This window comes from Bos taurus, chromosome 3 (genome assembly GCF_002263795.3).
Source record: "Bos taurus isolate L1 Dominette 01449 registration number 42190680 breed Hereford chromosome 3, ARS-UCD2.0, whole genome shotgun sequence".
Classification (NCBI taxonomy): domain Eukaryota; kingdom Metazoa; phylum Chordata; class Mammalia; order Artiodactyla; family Bovidae; genus Bos; species Bos taurus.
Window position 1 is genome coordinate 13,120,774 of NC_037330.1, and position 22,034 is coordinate 13,142,807.

The following is a 22,034-nucleotide window of genomic DNA, read 5'->3' on the forward strand; positions in this document are numbered from 1 at the left end:
TATTGCCAGCACCTACAGTAGGATGTCAATAAACAATTTCAGAGTATAATACTGCACTGCTTCACTATGTTGGAGGTGCCCATCCTGTGGTCATACCAGACTTTTAATCCCACAGTCCCCATACTAATACTCCTTGGAATCCCCTTACCTGTTCCCCGTGGGAACAGCTCAGCCCAGATAGCCATGCTCATCCAAAGCAACCTGTGGTCAAGGCACAGAACTCATGCTATTTCAGCCAGGGTAGGCCACAAGTCTGCTGGTTTTGGTATTGTCTCCTATGTCTTCACACTATTTGGTGAGTTTGATTTTCCATAAGCTTCAACTCTCACTTGCCTAAGTAAGAAATTATCAGTAAAAGAACAAAGTTCTTTGAGTGTCATTTCCCGCATCACCAACGCAAATGTTGGCATTTATCTATTGCTTGCACCCTTATGGCTTTCCCTGCCTTATGGCTTTCACTAGTGCTAGGCATGTTCCCTACACACAGGGCAAAGCCAGACCCCACAGGATCTGATGGGCTCTTGTCTGCATCCCACCCACCACTTCCCTTAAGACTCTGCCAACCCTGTACCTGCTATCACAAAGGGGTAGGGAGAGATGTCTACACTCCCCTCCTAGGCACAGACTCAGCTGCCTCAGACTCACTGCTGTCTACTGAGGCTCAGGCTCTGGTCTCTTCTCTTGAGACTAAATACCCCCTACCAGAGAACTGTCAGGTTCCACACCTTACAGGAGCAGCCCCACCTATCTAACTCCTGGTCTGTAAAGGGGAATGCCAAGTCATTCATTTGAAATAAAAGTCTGAGGACAGATGCCAAACAGGGACTCAAGACATCCCCTTCCTGTGAACAGGGTCTCTCCCCAACAATAAGGTGGCTTGCTGGGCACAGACCTCACAATGGTCACAGTAGGGGGCTTTTCTCCCTCATTTTGAAACTTCCTACCGAATTAAAACACTTTTTTATGGGAAGATGCTGTGACCCCAAACCTTTTCATGAAAAGTATAGAGAAAGGGAAGAAGTAACTTCACAGTGGATGAGCCTGGGGAACACTCCCTTCAGCCTGGTGATGAAGGTCAGCATCCTCCGTGGTATGTCATGTGGTAGCATATATCCTTGATATGATACAATGAAAATAGCACTTGCTTCAGTGGTCCTCTACCCAATATCCAAAACTCTAGTCTAATCATGAGAGAAACATTCAGTTCAGTTCAGTTAAGTCGCTCAGTCGTGTCCGACTCATTGCCACCCCATGAACCGCAGCACGCCAGGCCTCCCTGTCCATCATCAACTCCCAGAGTTCACCCAGACTCACGTCCATCGAGTCAGTGATGCGATCCAGCCATCTCATTCTCTGTCATCCCCTTCTCCTCCTGCCCTCAATCTTTCCCAGCATCAGGGTCTTTTCAAATGAGTCAGCTCTTCACATCAGGTGGCCAAAGTACTGGAGTTTCAGTTTCAACATCAGTCCCACCAATGAACACCCAGGACTGATCTCCTTTAGTGTGATTGGATCTCCTTGCACTCTAAGAGACTCTCAAGAGTCTTCTCCAACACCACAGTTCAAAAACATCAATTCTTCTGTGCTCAGCTTTCTTTACAGTCCAACTCTCACATCCATACATGACTACTGGAAAAATCATAGCCTTGATTAGATGGACCTTTGTTGACAAAGTAATGTCCTTGATTTTTAATATGCTGTCTAGGTTGGTCATAACTTTCCTTCCAAGGAGTAAGCGTCTTTTAATTTCATGGCTGCAATCGCCATCTTCAGTGATCTTGGAGCCAAAAAAATAAAGTCAGCCACTGTTTACACTGTTTCCCCATCTATTTTCCATGAAGTGACGGGACCGAATGCCATGATCTTAGTTTTCTGAGTGTTGAGCTTTAAGGCAACTTTTTCACTCTCCTCTTTCCCTTTCATCAAGAGGCTCTTGAGTTCCTCTTCACTTTCTGCCATAAGGGTGGTGTCATCTGCATATCTGAGGTTACTGATATTTCTCCCGGCAATCTTGATTCTAGCTTGTGCTTCCTCCAGCCCAGTGTTTCTCATGATGTACTCTGCATATAAATTAAATAAGCAGGGTGACAATATACAGCCTTGACATACTCCTTTTCCTATTTAGAACCAGTCTATCATTCCATATCCAGTTCTAACTGTTGCTTCCTGACCTGCATACAGGTTTCTCGAGAGGCTGGTCAGGTGGTCTGGTATTCCCATCTCTTTCAGAATTTTCCACAGTTTATTGTGATCCACATAGTCAAAGGGTTTGGCATAGTCAATAAAGAAGAAATAGATGTTTTTCTGGAACTCTCTTGCTTTTTTGATGATCCAGAGAACGTTGGCAATTTGATCTCTGGTTCTTCTGCCTTTTCTAAATTCAGCTTGAACATCTGGAAGTTCACGGTTCATGTATTGCTGAAGCCTGGCTTGGAGAATTTTGAGCATTACTTTACTAGCATGTGAGATGAGTACAATTGTGCAGTAGTTTAAGCATTCTTTGGCATTGCCTTTCTTTAGGATTGGAATGAAAACTGACCTTTTCCAGTCCTGTGACCACTGCTGAATTTTCCAAACTTGCTGGCATATTGAGTGCAGCACTTTCACAGCATCATCTTTTAGGATTTGGAATAGCTCAACTGTAATTCCATCACCTCCACTAGCTTTGTTCATAGTGATGCTTCCTAAGGCCCACTTGACTTCACATTTCAGGATGTCTGGCTCTAGGTGAGTGTGAGTGACCACACCATCGTGATTATCTGGGTCATGAGGATCTTTTTTGTACAGTTCTTTTGTGTATTCTTGCCATCTCTTCTTAATATCTTCTCCTTCTGTTAGGTCCATACCACTTCTGTCCCTTATCGAGCCTGTCTTTGCATGAAATGTTCCGTTGCTATCTCTAATTTTCTTGAAGAGATCTCGTCTTTCCCATTCAATATTTTTCCTCTATTTCTTTGCACTGATCGCTGAGGAAGGCTTTCTTATCTCTCCTTGCTGTTCTTTGGAACTCTGCATTCAAATGGGTATATTTTCCTCCTTTGCTTTTTGCTTCTCTTCTTTTCACAGCTATGAAACATTAGACAAATCCTAATTCAGGAAAATGTTGCCAAATACCCTACTGCTACTGCTGCTAAGTCACTTCAGTCGTGTCCAACTCTGTGTGACCCCATAGACGGCAGCCCACCAGGCTGAACCATCCCTGGGCTTCTCCAGGCATGAACACTGGAGTGAGTTGCCATTTCCTTTCCAACGCATGAAAGTGAAAAGTGAAAGTGAAGTCACTCAGTCGTATCCGACTTTTAGTGACCCCATGGACTGCAGCCTACCAGGCCTCTCCATCCATAGGATTTTCCAGGCAAGAGTACTGGAGTGGAGTGCCATTGCCTTCTCTGAAATACCCTACAGACTCTCCTTAAAACTGTCATGAGAAAAAGGAACAGCCAACAAACTGTCAGAGCCCAGAGGAGACCAAGGACACAGGATGACTAAATGCAAGATGAGATCCAGGACACTGGGTAAAAATTGAAGGACAACTGAATTAAAGTAGAACTTTCAATACTTACCAACGTTTCCATATTATAACGCTGATATGTCATCAAAGCTCCTCTGCCCTTGGACTTTTCCAGGCAAGAATACTAGAGTGGGTTGCCATTTCCTATTCCATAGGATCTTCTCAGCCTAGGCATTGAACAGACATCTTCTGTGTCTCCTACACTAGCAGCCAGATCCTTTACCACTAAGCCACTTGGGAAGTCCTAACATATTGATATCACTCTATTAATTGCAACAAATATTAGGAGTATAAGATGTTGATAATGTTGCAGGAAATGAGACCCATCCAGGGCCCAAGAGTGGGATCATGTCTAACACTCAGGCATGAATTGTTCGAGGAGACATATGTGCTGACAATGCAAGAGATTTTATTGTGAAGGTGCACTTAGGTAGAGAGCAGCAGGGTAAGGGAACCCAGAACTGCTCTGCCACATGGCTTGTAGTCTTGGGTTTCACGATGATGTGGGTTTCTGGCCCTTCATTCTGACTCTGGGTCCTTCCTGGTGGCACACTCATCACTCAGTCAAGATGGATTTCCAATGAGGAGGATTCCGGGAGGTTGGTAGGACATATGGATTGGTGTCTCCTCTCTTCTTTTGACCTTTCTTGAATTCTTCCAGATGGTAGTGGCTTGTTAGTTCCAGGTTCCTTACCAGGAGCTCCTGTCATAAAGTAACTCATGCAAATAGTTACTGTGATGCCTGGTCAGGGTTTCAGCCAGTGTTTCCTTTAACAATAATAGGGGAGACTGTATGTGGAGTATATGGCAACTCTCTGTACCATCTTGCCATTTTTTCTGTAAATCTAATATAGTTTTTAAAAACTTTTTTTTCTTTTTTTAAAGTACTACTTGTCTTGAGCTCATATCCCTTCTGGTTACAACTGCTCATGAGAGATATTCAGGAATGTCCATCACCCTTTCCACAAAGACCAGTGAGATCTATGTGTGACTTTCTTCTCCTATATACACAGAAACACTTGTTTCCAGATAAAACCTGTTCCCATTGCTGACCACACAAAAGCAGAATTGAAAACTATTTGGGTTCTGTCCCCAGGCCTGGCTCACAGATGCTCACACAACATTTATTAAGTAAATGTTTACTGAGCCCCTCCTGGATGCCTGTCATGTGCTAGATGCTCATAATGTACAGTAAACACAACTTCTCTGTTCCTTGTCTGAACAGAGGCCACACCACAGCGGGCAACAGGTGCTAAACCAGGAAATGCCTTATGTAGATATCATGCCAGTTACAGAGAAAGGAAAATACAGGGTGCCGGGAGGGGAGGAGGACACTAAAAAGGGCAGGGAGGCCCCTCTGAGGAAGGGTGACTAAGCTGAGGCCTATAGATTCTGGTGGCCATGAGCTCCACGTGAGCAAATCCAGTGGGCTGATCCCTGTCTTCACCTTACTGACTTTTGGCAGTTTCTTTTTCCAAGAAACCTTCTTTTTTTTTTTTTTTTTTCAGTTTTTTATTTATTTTTTTTTAATTTTATTTTATTTTAAAACTTTACAATATTGTATTGGTTTTTTGCTGGACACCAGAGTCTCCTGACTTTCACTGGCCACTCCTTCTCAGCCTCCTCTTCCTGACTATGACCTTCTGAAGCCCAGACCTTGCTGCCTGGACCACTTGCCTGTCTACACAAGCCTTTTTCTGAATTCCAGACCCATGTATAAAATTGCCTACTTTAGAGTCCCACGTGACATTCCCATTGCATCTCAAACTCAAATTTCATGCCTGATCCTCAAGCCTGCTTCTTCCCTGGTGGTCCCTGTTTCCATGGTGCTCAGGCCAAAATCCTTATTCCTCTTTCACTCAGACTCATGTCTGACCTACCAGTAAATCCTGATACCTCTCCATAAATGTTCACAGATCCACCCCCTTCTCATCACATCCACCATTTTCACTTTTCTCTAGAATTCCTGGGGCCTTGCAACACATGCTCAGGCCCCAAACTTGCTGCACTGAACACACAACCAGAGTGGACCTTTAAACTATTGTCATGTCTTATTCCTCTCAAAACACTCTGATGTTAGCCTTCCCACTTAGAAAGAAATTCAAGCCCTGATCTTATCCTTCCAGGCCCATGCCATCTTTTCCCCTGGCCACCTTTACCACCTCATCTCTCCAGGTTCCAGCCATCACTTCCCTCCAGCATCACACGCCATGTGTTTGTACCTCTAGTGCTTCACACAGGCTCCCAGCTCAGGACACTGGCACATGCATATTCTCGACCTAGAATGTCCTTCCACCTATTAAAATGGCTGTCTCTCACAGTCACTCAGGTCTGTCAAAATACCACTTCCCCAAAGAGGTCTTCCTTATAGAGTTCTTGTTCTTCCTTATAGAGTTCTACTTGTTCTGTCTTCACACACTTGTCACCACCTGACCTTGCATATCTATTTCATCATTTGTTGATTTCCATTATTCCCTTTATGGTGTGAGTTCTTGAGAGCTGGGAATTTATCCATCTTATTCTCTTCTGTATCCTTAGCACTGAGAAAAATAGTAAACATCTTGTAATTATTCTTTGGAGTTGGGATAGCCTAGTGATTAAAAGTGTGGACTCTGGAGCCAGACCATTTGGCTCAAAATCACAACCACAACCACAACAAAATAAAAAGGGTTTTGAAAAATTAAAAATAAAATAAAATAAAATTTTTAAGTGTAGAAAAACAGTCATTCTGGAACTTGGCTGGGAGTGATACAAAGTGGTAGAACCCATGGGGACAAAATTTGGGAACACCCAAAGAGTCAAAGTGCTATACTCAATACCAGCAAATTTGGTATTGAATATTCCCTGAATATTCATTGGAAGGATTGATGCTGAAGCTGAAACTCCAATTCTTTGGTCACCTGATGCAAACACTGACTCACTGGAAAAGACCTTGATGCTGGGGAAGATTGAGGGCAAGAAAACTCAGCAGTGGCCACAGGACTAGAAAAGATCAGCTTTCTTTCCAATCCCAAAGAAGGGCAATGCCAAAGAATGGTCAAACTACCATACAATTGTTCTCATTTCACATGCTAACAAGGTACTGTTCAAAATCCTTCAAGCTAGGCTTCAACAATACATGAACTGAGAACTTTCAGATGTACAAGTTGCATTTAGAAAAGGCAGAGGAACCAGAGATCAAATTGTCAACATCCATTAGATCATAGAGAAAACAAGGGAATTCCAAAAAAGATCTGCTTCGTTGACCATGCTAAAGCCTTTGCTTGTGTGAATCACAACAAACTGTAGAAAATTCTTAAAGAGATGGGAATTCCAGACCATCTTACCTGCCTTCTGAGAAACCTGTATGCAGGTTAAGGAGAAAGAGTTAGAACAACTGACTGGTTCAAAATTGGGACAGGAGTACATTAAGGCAGTATTTTATCACCCTCCTTATTTAACATATTTTCAGGATACATCATGCAAAATGCTGAGCTGTTTGAATCACAAGCTGGAATCAAGATTGCCATAAGAAATATCAACAAACTCAGATATGCAGATGAGGCCACCCTAATGGCAGAAATTTAAGAGGAACTAAAGAGCCCCTTGATGAAGACGGAGGAGGAAAGTGAAAAAGCTGGCTTGAAATTCAACACTCAAGCTTTTTAGTCTGGCACTGGGTGGTTCTTCGGATCACGTATGGTGGCTCCGCAGTTTTTAACAGCAGGGAACATGGCGGCCCAGAGGGAATGGACCCCGATGATGTCATCGAGAGCAACTGGAATGAGATTGTTGATAACTTTGATGATATGAACTTAAAGGAGTCTCTTCTTCGGAGCATCTATGCTTCTGGTTTTGAGAAACCATCAGCTATTCAGCAGAGAGTTATTATTCCATGTATTAAAGGTATGATGTGATTGCTCAAGCTCAGTCGGGTACTGGCAAGACAGCCACATTTGCTATTTCCATCCTGCAACAGTTGGATATTGAGTTCAAGGAGACCCAAGCACTAGTATTGGCCTCCACTTTTGGATCAACAGATCCAAAAGGTAATTCTGGCACTTGGAGATTATATAAGAGCAACTTGTCATGCCTGCATTGGTGGAACAAATGTCTGAAATGAAATGCAAAAACTGCAGGCTGAAGCACCACATATTGTTGTTGGAACACCAGGGAGAGTGTTTGATATGTTAAACAGAAGATATCTCTCTCCAAAATAGATCAAAATGTTCATTTTGCATGAAGCAGATGAAATGCTGAGCTGAGGGTTTAAGGATCAAATCTATGAGATTTTCTGAAAATTAAATACTAGTATTTGGGTGGTGTTGCTTTCTGCCACAATGCCAACGGATGTGTTGGAAGTGACCAAAAAATTCATGAAAGATCCAATTCGAATTTTGGTGAAAAAAGAAGAATTGACCTTTGAAGGAATCAAACAGTTTTATATTAATGTTGAAAGAAGGGAATGGAAGTTGGATACACTTTATGACTTGTACGAGACACTGACAATTACACAGGCTGTTATTTTTCTCAATACAAGGTGCAAGGTGGACTGGCTCACAGAGAAAATGCATGCCAGGTACTTCACAGTTTCTGCCCTGCGTGGTGACATGGGCCAGAAAGAAAGAGATGTTATCATGAGGGAATTTCGACCAGGGTCAAGCCATGTTCTGATCACTACTGACTTGTTGGCTTGTGGAATTGATGTGCAACAAGTGTCATTGGTTATAAACTATGATCTACCTGACAACAAAGGTTCATCTAGTCAAGGCCATGGTTTTATCTGTGGTCAGGTATGGATGTGAGAGTTGGACTGTGAAGAAGGCTGAGCGCCGAAGAATTGATGCTTTTGAACTGTGGTGTTGGAGAAGACTCTTGAGAGTCCCTTGGACTGCAAGGAGATCCAACCAGTCCACTCTAAAGGAGATCAGCCCTGGGATTTCTTTGGAAGGGATGATGCTGAAGCTGAAACTACAGTACTTTGGAAACCTCATGCAAAGAGTTGACTCACTGGAAAAGACTCTGATGCTGGGAGGGATTGGGGGCAGGAGGAGAAGGGGACGACAGAGGATGAGATGGCCGGATGGCATCACTGACTCAATGGATGTGAGTCTGAGGGAACTCTGGGAGTTGGTGATGGACAGGGAGGCCTGGCATGCCGCAATTCATGGGGTCGCAAAGAGTCGGACGCGACTGAGCGATTGACCTGATCTGATCTGATCTGACCTACCAATCGTGAAGATTATATTCACAGAATTGGCAAAGGGGATCGATTTGGGAGGAAAGGTGTGGCTATAAACTTTGTTACTGAAGAAGACAAGATTTTTCATGACATTGAGAGTTTCTACAATACTACAGTGGAGGAAATGCCAATGAATGTGGCCGACCTTATTTAATTCCTGGGATAAGATAGTTTTCAAGGCAGTGCTCGCTGTTGCTGAATAGGCGATCACAATGTGCATTGTGCTTCTTTCGTTGGGAATATTTGAATCTTGTCTCAATGCTCATAATGGATCAGAAATACAGATTTTGATAGCAAAGCAACATTAGTCATGAGCTCTTGTGAGGAAAGTCATTGGCTTTATCCTTTTTAGAGTTAGACTGTTGGGGTGGGTATAAAAGATGGGGTCTGTAAAATCTTTCTTTCTTAGAAATTTATTTCCTAGTTCTGTAGAAATGGTTGTATTAGACGTTCTCTATCATTTAATAATATACTTGTGGGCTAAAAGATATAACTGCTGTATATAATCAGCCAATTATGTTAAACTAGCATATCTGCCTTTATTGTGTTTGTCATTAGCCTGAATAGAAAGGCCTTTAAAATTGATTTTTTTTTTAGCATTTGAATGCATTTTGTTTGGTATTATATTTATTCAATAAAGTATTTAATTAGTGGGAAAAAAAAGAAATTCATCACTCAATAAACTAGGATCATGGCATGCAGTCCCATCACTTCATGGCATACAGATGGGGAAAAAATGGAAACTGGCAAGTTTTATTTTCTTGAGCTCCAAAATCAGTGCAGACTGTGACTGCAGCCATGTAATTAAAAGATGTTTGCTCCTTGAAAAAAAGCTACGACAAACCTAGGCAGTGTATTAAAAAGCAGAGACATCACTTTGCTGACAAACATCCTTATAGTCAAAGCTATGGCTTTTCCAGTAGCCATGTATGGATGTGACTGTTGGACCATTAAAAGGTTGAGTACTGAAGAAATAATGCTTTCAAAGTGGGGTACTAGGGAAGACTCCAGAGTCTGTTGGACAGCAAAGAGATCAAACCACTCAATTAAAGGAAATCAACCCTGAATATTCATTGGAAGGACTAACACTGAAACTGAAACTCTAATTCTTTGGCCACCTGATGCAAACACCAACTCATTGGAAAAGACCATGATGCTGGGGAAGACTGAGGGCAAGAAAAGAATGGAGTGGCAGAGAATAAGACGGTTGGATGGCATCACCAAACTAATGGACATGAATTTGAGTAAACTCCAGCAGATAATGAAGGTCAGGGAAGCCTGGCCTGCTACAGTCCACTGGGTTGCATAGAGTCAGACATGACTTAGTGACTGAGCAAAAACAACAGCAGAGTCAAAATCCTACTTCCTCTGCTTTGCATTTCCTATCTATAAAACTTTGTCCCGTATTGATTGCTGAATTATTTCTGAGAACAAATGATAGAAACTAATCTAAAGATTTGTAAGTTGTTATTGTTCTTGTTTAGTTGCTAAGTGATGTCTGACTCTTTTGAGACCCCATTGACTATAGCTTTCCAGGCTCTTCTGTCCCTGGGATTTCCCAGACAAGAAGAATACTGAAGTGGGTTGCCATTTCATTCTCCAGGTGATCTTCCTGATCCAGGGATTGAACCTGTGTCTCCTGCATTGTAGGTGGATTCTTTACTGCTGCTTCACCAGGGAAATCCAAGGTTTTCTCAGTGCTGCTGCTGCTGCTAAGTCGCTTCAGTCATGTCTGACTCTGTGCAACCCCAGAGATGGCAGCCCACCAGGCTCCCCCATTCCTGGGATTCTCCAGGCAGGAACACTGGAGTGGGTTGCCATTTCCTTCTCCAATGCAGGAAAGTGAAAAGTGAAAGTGAGGTCATCCAGTCGTGTCTGACTCTTAGTGACCCCATGGACTGCAGCCTACCAGGCTCCTCCATCCATGGGATTTTCCAGGCAAGAGTACTAGAGTGGGGTGCCATTGCCTTCTCTGAGTTTTCTGAGTAGGGTCAGCTTAATTGTTCCATGGAATGTTCCCATGGTGGGATACTGTACTTCTATATAAATATCAGGAAGCACTATAGACACTAGTTGAAAAGATTTCTAGAATAATGTTCCATGAAAAAAAAGCAAACTGCCAGCATATATGTACATTTATAAAGTCTTCTATTACTGACCCTTCTTAGCCCTTGACAATGCCTCTGTATTTACAAAGATGAGTTTGTAAGTAGTTTTATTTACCCAGCACCTGTCTCTGACCACAGCCTTGACCACATTTTAGAGAAATGTCAGCACAGTGCTCTTAGTGCCTCGCTACTAATATTGAGAGTCATTGCCAATAGCTTGGTGGTCACTCAGAACCTACCAGGTTCGATGCATGATACTGGATGCTTGGGGCTGGTGCACTGGGATAACCCAGAGGGATGGTATGGGGAGGGAGGAGGGTGGAGGGCTCAGGATGGGGAACACATGTATACCTGTGGCAGATTCATTTCGATATTTGGCAAAACCAATACAATATTGTAAAGTTTAAAAATAAAATAAAATTAAAAAAAAAGAACCTACCAATAGACTTCACTACCACTGCCCTCACACAGCTAGTCCAACAGGCTCATGCCTCACTTTCCTAGATCCCTACCACCACCCCTCACTGCCTTCTTCCATGTAGTGTGAGGCATTACATCACAATCATGGCTTCAGCTAAAATGTTTCACTTGTCAGAAGAGCATTTGTTGGTTGTTTGGAGCCATTGCTGAGCCTCAGGCACCTTTGTTAAGTTGTAGACACGTGTGTCTGATTCTCCATCAGTCTCTTGTTATTTTCGGTTCTCATCAATTTTCAGAGGAACAAATCCTCTAGTTCTTTATTGAGGTCCAGACTGCTTCTATCATCATCCTTCCTGACTCAATCTCCAGCAGCAGCAAAGTCCCCAATCCAGTTCCAGGCTCTGGAAAATGGCCTTTATCAGTCCAAGTACACGATGCCCACACTAACTTCTGCATCTTGGCTCTACTACACTCCCTTTATTGGAAAACCTTCCTCCTTCCCTCCCAACCCATGAAATATATACCCTACCAAGACTGAATCATGAAGAAATAAAAATTCTGAATAGACCAATAATGAGTTATGAAATTGGATCAATATCCAAGCTACTTCCAAAAACAAAAGTCCAGGACCAGATGGTTTCACTGGTAACTTCTACCAAATATTTAAAGAACTAACACCCTCATTCACTTACATTACCAAAAAATAGAAGAGAAGGGAACACTTCTAAAACTAATTTTATGAGGCCAACATTACTGTGATACAAAAACTAGTTATGGACACCACAAGAAAAAAGTTATGGACCAATATCCCTGATAAACATAGATGTGAAACTCCTTAACAGAATAAATACTACCATGCTATACTCAGCAATACAACAAAAGGATTACATATCATGATCAGGCGGCATTTATCCCAGGAATGCAAGAATGTTTCAGTGTCCACAAATCAATCAGTGTGATATAGCACATGAATAAAATGCAGGATAAAAATTGTATGATCATTTCACTAGATACAGGAAAAGTGGCAAAATTCAATATTTATTTATGAAAATATCTCAACAGGATGGGTATGGAGGAAAAGTACCTCAATGTATTATTAATAAAAGCCATAGATACCAAGCCCACAGCTAACATCACACTCAATAGTGAAAAGCCAAAGACTTGCAATTAGGCAATGAACATAAAGAAAAGGCAACCAGATCAGAAAATAAGAAGTAAAACAGTCATTACTTGAAGATGACATGATGTTACATATAGAAAACCCTAAAGATTCCACCAAAAAAAATATAGTTAGAACTAATAAACAAACTTATTAAAGTTATCAGATAGGAAATCGATGTACAAAAATCTGTTGTGTTTCTGTATATATCAGAAAGAGAAATTAAGAAAGAAATCCCATTTACTATTGCATCAAAAGAATAAAATACCTACGAATAAATTCAGCTAAGGAATGGGAACACCTGTACACTGAAAGCTGTAAGATACTGATGATATAAACTGAAGATACAAATAAACTTAAAAGTATTCCACTTTTATTGATTGGAAGAATTAATAGTGCTAAAATGTTCATACTATTCAAAGCAACCTACAGATTCAATGCAATCTTTACCAACCTTCTAATAGCTTTTTTCAGAAATAAAATAATCCTCAAATTTGTATGGAATCACAAAAGACCTCAAATAACTAAAGCAACTTTGAGAAAGAAGAAAAAAGCTGGGACCATCATGCCCTCTGATTTCAAATAATATTACAAAGCTATAGTGGTCAAAACAGTATGCTATCATAGTAGAAACAAGTACATAAGTCAATGGAACAAAATAAAGAGCACAGAAATAAACCAACACATATATAGTCAACTATTTTATGACAAAGGGGTCAATGGGGAAAGAACAGTCTCTTCAATAAATGATGTTGGGAAAACTGAATCAGATCAGATCAGTCGCTCAGTCGTGTCCGACTCTTTGAGACCCCATGAATTGCAGCATGCCAGGCCTCCCTGTCCATCACCAACTCCCGGAGTTCACTCAGACTCACATCCATCGAGTCAGTGATGCCATCCAGCCATCTCATCCTCTGTCGTCCCCTTCTCCTCCTGCCCCTAATCCCTCCCAGCATCAGAGTCTTTTCCAATGAGTCAACTCTTCGCATGAGGTGGCCAAAGTACTGGAGTTTCAGCTTTAGCATCATTCCTTCCAAAGAAATCCCAGGGCTGATCTCCTTCAGAATGGACTGGTTGGATCTCCTTGCAGTCCAAGGGACTCTCAAGAGTCTTCTCCAACACCAGACACATACAAAGTAATGAAATTGCATGAGTAATATTTCATTGTATGAACTGCATCCTTTTTATCCATTTATCTGTTGATGAACATTTAGGTAGTTTTCATGTCCTGGCTATTGTGAACAGTGCTGCAATGAACATTGGGGTATCACTCAGCCATTATAATGGAGAAGGCAATGGCAACCCACTCCAGTACTCTTGCCTGGAAAATCTCATGGGCAGAGGACCCTGGTAGGCTGCAGTCCATGGGGTCGCTAAGAGTCGGACATGACTGAGCAATTTCACTTTCACTTTTCACTTTCATGCAATGGAGAAAGAAATGGCAACCCACTCAAGTGTTCTTACCTGGAGAATCCCAGGGACGGTGGAGCCTGGTGGGCTGCCATCTATGAGGCTGCACAGAGTCGGACACAACTGAAGCAACTTAGCAGCAGTAGCAGCAACTATTATAAAGGATGAAATAATGGTATTTGCAGCAACATGGATGGAGCTATCGTCATACTGATTAAAGTAAGTCAGACAGAGAAAGACAAATATATGATATTGCTTATATGTGGAATCTAAAAAATGATGCAAATGGGTTTATTTATAAAATAGAAACAGATTCATAGACTTAGAGAATGATATGGTTACCAGGGGCAAAGGGAAGAAGGGATAGTTAAAGAGTTTGGAATTAACCTGTAAACACTAAAAAGGGATAACCAATAAGGACCTGTTGTAGCACAGGGAACTCTGCTCAAAGTTACATGGCAGATGGATAGGAGGAGAGTTTGGGGGAGAATGGTTACATGTATATACGGCAGATTCCCTTTGCTGTCCACCTGAAATTATTGCAATATTGTTAATTGTCTATACTTCAATACAAAATATAGATTTTAAAAAACTAAAAATTAAAACTTCAATTAACTTTTTTCAATTTAATCAACATTTATTGGACATGTACTGGATGTTTGAGAGTTAAAAATTTGAATGAGAAAAGGTCTCTCTCCAAAGCAGATTATTGTTTTATAAAGATGCAGCTTTAGCTTGTTCTTTATTTTTATCTTTAAACATTTTATTTTATATTGAAGTATAGCAAATTTGGAAAACTCATCAGTGGCCACAGGACTGGAAAAAGTCAGTTTTCATTCCAATCCCAAAGAAAGGCTCAAACTACCGCACAATTGCACTCATCTCACATGCTAGTAAAGGAATGCTTAAAATTCTCCAAGCCAGGCTTCAGCAGTATGTGAACCGTGAACTTCCAGATGTTCCAGCTGGTTTTAGAAAAGACAGAGGAACCAGAGATCAAATTGCCAACATCTGCTGGATCATGGAAAAAGCAAGAGAGTTCCAGAAAAACATCTATTTCTGCTTTGTTGACTATGCCAAAGCCTTTGACTTTGTGGATCACGAGAAACTGTGGAAAATTCTGAAAGAGATGGGAATACCAGACCACCTGACCTGCCTCTTGAGAAATCTGTATGCAGGTCAGGAAGCAACAGTTAGAACTGGACATGGAACAACAGACTGGTTCCAAATAGAAAAAGGAGTACGTCAAGGCTGTATATTGTCACCCTGCTTATTTAACTTCTATGCAGAGTACATCATGAGAAACACTGGACTTGAAGAAACACAAGCTGGAATGAAGATAGCCGGGAGAAATATCAATAACCTCAGATATGCAGATGACACCATCCTTATGGCAGAAAGTGAAGAGGAACTAAAGAGCCTCTTGGTGAAAGTGAAAGAGGAGAGTGGAAAAGCTGGCTTAAAGCTCAACATTCAGAAAACTAAGATCATGGCATCTGGTCCTATCACTTCATGGCAAATAGATGGGGAAACAATGGCTTTTATTTTTCTGGGCTCCAAAATCTCTGCAGATGGTGATTTCAGCCATGAAATTAAAAGATGCTTACTCCTTGGAAGGAAAGTTATGACCAACCTAGACAGCATATTAAAAAGCAGAGACATTATTTTCTCAGCAAAGTTCCATCTAGTCAAGGCTGTGGGTTTCCAGTGGTCATGTGTGGATTGGAGAGTTGGACTATAAAGAAAAGCTGAGCATTGAAGAATTGATGCTTTTGAACTGTGGTGTTGGAGAAGACTCTTGAGAGTCCCTTGGACTGCAAGGAGATCCACCCAGTCCATTCTAAAGGAGATCAGTCCTGGGTGTTCATTGGAAGGACTGATGCTGAAGCTGAAACTCCAATACTTTGGCCATCTGATGTAAAGAGCTGACTCACTGGAAAAGACCCTGAAGCTGGGAAAGATTGAGGGCAGGAGGAGAAGGGGACGACAGAGGATGAGATGGTTGGATGGCATCACCGACTCTATGGACATGGGTTTGGGCGGACTCCAGGAGTTGGTGATGGACAGGCAGGCCTGGCGTGCTGCGGTTCATGGGATCGCAAAGAGTCGGACACAACTGAGTGAGTGAACTGAACTGAACTGAGTCGGTAATGCTATCAAATATCTCATCTTCTGCCGCCACCTTCTCATTTTGCCTTCAATCTTTCCCAGCATCAAGGTCTTTTCCAATGAGTCAGCTCTTTGCATCAGATAGCCACAGTATTAGCACTTCAGTTTCAGCATCAGTCCTTCTAATGAATAGTCAGGGTTGATTTCCTTTAGGATTAACTGGTTTGATCTCCTAGCATTTCAAGGGACTCTCAAGAGTCTTCCCCAGCTCCACAATTCGAAAGCATCAATTCTTCAGCACTCAGCCTTCTTTATGGTCCAACTCTCACATCCATACATAACTACTTGAAAAACCACAGCGCTAACTATATGGATCTTTATCAACAAAGTGATAGCTCTGATTTGTTTGTTTGTTTAATTAGTTACTTTATTTTAATTGGAGGCTAATTATTTACAATACTGAGGTAGTTTTTGCCATACATTGACATGAGTCAGCCATGGGTGTACATGTGTCCCATGGACCTGAAACCCCCTCTCACCTCCCTCCCTATCCCATTCCTCTGAGTTGTCCCAGTTCACTGGCTTTGAGTGCCCTGTTTCCTGCATCAAACTTGGACTGGTGATCTGTTTCACATATGGTAATATACATGTTTCAATGCTATTCTCTCAAATCATCCCACTCTCTCCTTTTCCCACAGAGTCCAAAACTGTTCTTTACATCTGTGTCTCTTTTGCTATCTCGCATATAGAGTCATCATTACCATCTTTCTAAATTCCATATATATGTGTTAATATACTGTATTGGTGTTTTTCTTTCTGACTTACTTCACTCTGTATAGTAGGCTCCAGTTTCATCCATCTCATTAGAATTGACTCAATTGTGTTCTTTTTAATAGCTGAGTAATATTTCATTCTGTATATCTACCACAACTTTCTTATCCATTCATCTGCTGATGGACATCTAGGCTGCTGCGATGAACATTGGGGTACACGTGTCTCTTTCAATTCTGTTTTCCTTGGTGTGAAATCCCACTGCTGGGTGATATGGCAGTTCTATTTGCAGTTTTTTAAGGAATCTCCACACTGTTCTCCATAGTGGCTGTACTAGTTTGCATTCCCACCAACAGGTGGATATCTTTGCTTTTTAATATGCTATCTAGGTTTGTCACAGCTTTCCTTCCAAGGAGCAAGAGTTGTTTAATTTCATGGCTACAGTCACTGTCCTCAGTGATTTTGGAGCCCATGAAAATAAAATTTGCCACTGCTTTCAGTTTTTCCCCTTGTATTTGCCAGGAAGTGATGGGACTGGATGTCATGATCTTCGCTTTTTGAATGTTGAGTTTCAAGCCATATTTTTCACTCTCATCTTTCATCTTCATTAAGAAGCTCTTTAGTTCCTCTTCATTTCCTGTCATTGGAGTGGAATCATCTGTATATATGAGGTTGTTGATATTTCTTGTGGCAATTTTTATTCCAGCTTGATTCATTCAGCCAAACATTTTGCATGGTGTACTCTGCATATAGGGCTCCATTGGTGGCTCAGCGGTAAAAAATCTTCCTGTAATGCAGGAGCCACAGGAGATGCAGATTCTATCCCTGAGTCAGGAAGATCCCCTGGAGAAGGGCATGGAAACCCACTCCAGTATTTCTGCCTGGAGAATCCCATGGACACAGGAGCCTACCATAGGGTTGAAAAGAGTCAAACATGACTGAAGCGACTTAGCATGTGTGCACTCTACAAATAAGTTAAATATGTAGAGTGACAATGTACAGCCTTGCACTCCTTTCCCAATTTTGAATCAGTCAGTTGTTCCATCTGCAATTCTAACTACTGGTTCTTGACCTGCATATAGGTTTCTCAGGAAACTGGCAAGGTAATCTGATATTCCCATCTCTTTAAGAGTTTGTTGAGAGCCACACAGTCATAGGATTTAGTGTAGTCAGTGAAGCAGAAATAGCTGTTTTTCTGGAATTCTCTTCCTTTCTCTATGATCCAACGAAGGTTGGAAATTTGATCTCTGTTTCCTCTGCCTCTTCAAAACCCAGCTTGTATATCTGAAAGTCTTCAGTGCATGTACTGCTGAAGCCTAGCTTGAAGGATTTTGAGCATAAGTTTGCTAGCATGTGAAATGAGAGCAATAGTACAGTAGTTTCAACATTCTTTGGTATTGTCTTTCTTTGGGATTGGAATGCAAACTGAACTTTTATAGTCCTGTGGGGACTGCTGAGTTTTCTAAATTTGCTGACATATTGAATGCAGTAATTTAACAGTATCATCTTTTAGGATTTTAAATAGCTCAGCTGGAATTTAATCACATTTACTAATTTTGTTCATAGAAATTCTTCCTAAGGCCCACTCCAGGATGTCTGTCTCTAGGTGAGTGACCACACCACCATGGTTATCTCAGTCATTACGACAATTTTTGTATAGTTCTTCTTTGTATTCTTGCCACCTCTCCTTAATATCTTCTGCTTCTGTTAGATATTCTGTTGATATTTCTTATGACAATTTTGATTCCAGCTTGTGATTCATTCAGCCAAACATTTTGCATGATGAACTCTGCATATAGGGCTTCGCTGGTGGCTCAGTAATAAAGAATCTGCCTGTAATCCAGGAGCCACAGGAGAAGCAGATTCGATCCCTGAGTCAGAAAAAGCCCCTGAAGGAGGGCATGGAGACTCACTCCAGTATTCCTGCATGGACTCTCCAAGCAGGATTTCAGTCCTTAATCATGCCCATTCTTGCAAGCAATGTTCTCTTGATGTATCCCTATTTTCTTGAAGAGATCACTAGTCTTTCCCACTCCATTGTTTTCCTCTCTTTCTTTGCACTGTTCATTTAAGAAGGCCTTCTCATCTCTCCTTGGTATTCTCTGGATCTCTGCATTCAGTAGGATATATCTTTCCTTTATTCCCTTGCCTTTCACGTCTCTTCTTTCCTCAACTATTTAGAAAGCCTCCTCAGACAACTACTTTGCCTTCTTGTATTTCTTTTTCTTTGGGATGGTTTTGGTCACTGTCTCCTGTACTATGTTAAAAACCTCTGTCCATATGAAATAGAGACATATTCTAATAGCCTTTAATAGAGTTTAATCTTTGTCTTAATCTGTTTGGGACCTAGTGTTAAGAATATCCAATTCTAAAACTGATGTGTCACTCTGTAATATTGTATCGAGCAGGAAACATCATTGTTTGCTGTTCTGCAACACCAACATTCATCCGGTTTGTGCAGAATATCCTATTAATACCCAGCATCTGGGTATTAATTTAATTTAATTAATCCTATTAATTAAAGTTTAATTAGCTAGTGAAGAAGAAATATGAGTAATTAGACAGTAAATGCTAATTAGTAAGTTATTCAAAAGCCTCCATTATATACAAATTCAAGCCACATTTTACAACCCTAGTTAGTAGTATAATCCAAATCCTATCAGGGCAACTGTTCAGTTCAGTTCAGTCACTCAGTCGTGTCTGATTCTCTGCGACCCCATGAATCGCAGCATGCCAGGCCTCCCTGTGCATCACCAACTCCCAGAGTTCACTCAGACTCACGGCCATCGAGTCAGTGATGCGATCCAGCCATCTCATCCTCTGTCATCCCCTTCTCCTCTTGCCCCCAATCCCTCCCAGCATCAGAGTTTTTCCAGTGAGTCAACTCTTCGCATGAGGTGGCCAAAGTACTGGAGTTTCAGCTTTAGAATCATTCCTTCCAAAGAAATCCCAGGGCTGATCTCCTTCAGAATGGACTGGTTGGATCTTGCAGTCCAAGGGACTCTCAAGAGTCTTCTACAACACCACAGTTCAAAAGCATCAATTCTTCAGCACTCAGCCTTCTTCACAGTCCAACTCTCACATCCATATATGACCACAGAAAAAACCATAGCCTTTACCAGACGGACCTTTGTTGGCAAAGTAATGTCTCTGCTTTTGAATATGCTGTCTAGGTTGGTCATAACTTTCCTTCCAAGGAGTAAGCGTCTTTTAATTTCATGGCTGCAATCACCATCTGCAGTGATTTTGGAGCTCAAAAAAATAAAGTCTGACACTGTTTCCACTGTTTCCCCATCTATTTCCCATGAAGTGATGGGACCGGATGCCATGATCTTCATTTTCTGAACGTTGAGCTTTAAGCCAACTCTTTCACTCTCCACTTTCACTTTCATCAAGAGGCTTTTTAGTTCCTCTTCACTTTCTGCCATAAGGGTGGTGTCATCTGCATATCTAAGGTTATTGATATTTCTCCCGGCAATCTTCATTCCAGCTTGTGCTTCTTCCAATCCAGTGTTTCTCATGATGTACTCTGCACATAAGTTAAATAAGCAGGGTGACAATATACAGCCTTGACGTACTCCTTTTCCTATTTGGAACCAGTCTGTTGTTCCATGTCCAGTTCTAACTGTTGCTTCCTGACCTGCACACAGATTTCTCAAGAGGCAAGTCAGGTGGTCTGGTATTCCCATCTCTTTCAGAATTTTCCACAGTTTATTGTGAGCCACACAGTCAAAGGCTTAGGCATAATCAACAAAGCAGAAATAGATGTTTTTCTGGAACTCTCTTGCTTTTTCCATGATCCAGTGGATGTTGGCAATTTGGTCTCTGGTTCCTCTGCCTTTTCTAAAATCAGCTTGAACATCAGGAAGTTCATGGTTCACATATTGCTGAAGCCTGGCTTGGACAATTTTGAGCATTACTTTACTAGCATGTGACATGAGTGCAATTGTGTGGTAGTTTGAGCCTTCTTTGGCATTGCCTTTCTTTGGGATTGGAATGAAAACTGACCTTTTCCAGTCCTGTGGCCACTGCTGAGTTTTCCAAATTTGCTGGCATATTGAGTGCAGCACTTTCACAGCATCATCTTTCAGGATTTGAAATAGCTCAACTGGAATTCCATCACCTCCACTAGCTTTGTTCATAGTGATGTTTCCTAAGGCCCACTTGACTTCACATTCCAGGATGTCTAGCTCTAGGTGAGTGATCACACCATCATGATTATCTGGGTCCTGAAGATCTTTTTTGTACAGTTCTTCTGTGTATTCTTGCCACCTCTTCTTAATATCTTCTGCTTCTGTTAGGTCCATACCATTTCTGTCCTTTATCGAGCCCATCTTTGCATGAAATGTTCCCTTGGTATGTCTACTTTTCTTGAAGAGATCTCTAGTCTTTCCCATTTTGTTGTTTTCCTCTATTTCTTTGTATTGATCACTGAGGAAGGCTTTCTTATCTCTCCTTGCTATTCTTTGGAACTCTACATTCAGATGCTTATATCTTTCCTTTTCTCCTTTGCTTTTCACTTCTTTTCACAGCTATTTGTAAGTCCTCCCCAGACAGCCATTTTGATTTTTTGCATTTCTTTTCCATGGGGATGGTCTTGATCCCTGTCTCCTGTACAATGTCACGAACCTCATTCCATAGTTCATCAGGCACTCTATCTATCAGATCTAGGCCCTTAAATCCATTTCTCACTTCCACTGTATAATCATAAGGGATTTGATTTAGGTCACACCTGAATGGTTCGATTGTAGTTTCTGTAATTTAGGTGTATGCATTGGCTTTGCCTGACAGACAGCTCTGTTTGCTTCAATTTATAGCTAGAAAAATAATAATTCCATTTTCTGGCCAAAAGAATATTAACTGTAGGGTTTTGGCCATTTCAGTCAGTCTTCCTGCCAGCAGAACCTATTAACATACAAGGATTGTATTTTTAAGGAAATTGAAGGATCTGGAAGATGTGACTATCTATTCACCCTTTAAAAAAACAAATGAACAAATTCAACAGAACAGAAGCAGACTCACAGATATAGAGAACAGACTAGTGGTTATGAGAGAGAAGAGGGTAAGGGGAAGGACACGGTGGGGAAGGAGATTAAAAAGCATAAACTACTGGGCATATTATTTAATAATTTGGAAGCATATGATGCATATCACAGTAAATATGGTCAGTATTTTTAATAGCTTTGGAGTATAGTCTGTAAAAATATCAAATCACTGTGTTGTACATCTAAAACTAACATAATATTATACTTCAATTATACTTCAATAAAGATAAAAGAAAAATTTACCTTTAACTCTGTGCTCCTTTCTCCTCTTTTCTCTTGT

At 41.2% G+C, this 22,034-nt stretch overlaps 1 long non-coding RNA gene and 1 pseudogene across 1 annotated transcript in view; one reads left to right on the plus strand and one right to left on the minus strand.

Annotated features, from left to right (window-relative positions):
- The window catches only part of LOC132344827 (uncharacterized), a 50,090-nt gene that overhangs the window by 21,739 nt on the left and 6,317 nt on the right, over nt 1–22,034 (minus strand). The window lies entirely within an intron of this gene.
- Nucleotides 1,036–9,384, plus strand: LOC783963 (eukaryotic initiation factor 4A-II-like; annotated as a pseudogene).